Here is a 240-nt window from a genome sequence, read left to right as displayed (position 1 = left end):
TTTCAGGCTGGTCAAGCCCCCTGGCGACGGAAGCTCCCAGCCTCTCCTTTTTTTCTTTATTTTTTTATTCTGGGATTTATTTACCTTCTATAATTGAAACTTTCTTGCCTTGAGTGGAGCTCAGAGCCAGCCAGGGCTGGGCAGGAAGCTTGTCTTCCTCCATTGCCAGGGGCAATCCAAGCCTCCTGCTCGCTCCAGCTCCATGGCCACGGCCGGCTGAAAGCAGGTATCTGGGGTTTA

The sequence above is a fragment of the Myotis brandtii genome, unplaced genomic scaffold, assembly GCF_000412655.1.
Source record: "Myotis brandtii unplaced genomic scaffold, ASM41265v1 scaffold569, whole genome shotgun sequence".
NCBI lineage: Eukaryota > Metazoa > Chordata > Mammalia > Chiroptera > Vespertilionidae > Myotis > Myotis brandtii.
Note: the sequence above shows the minus strand (reverse complement) of the source record.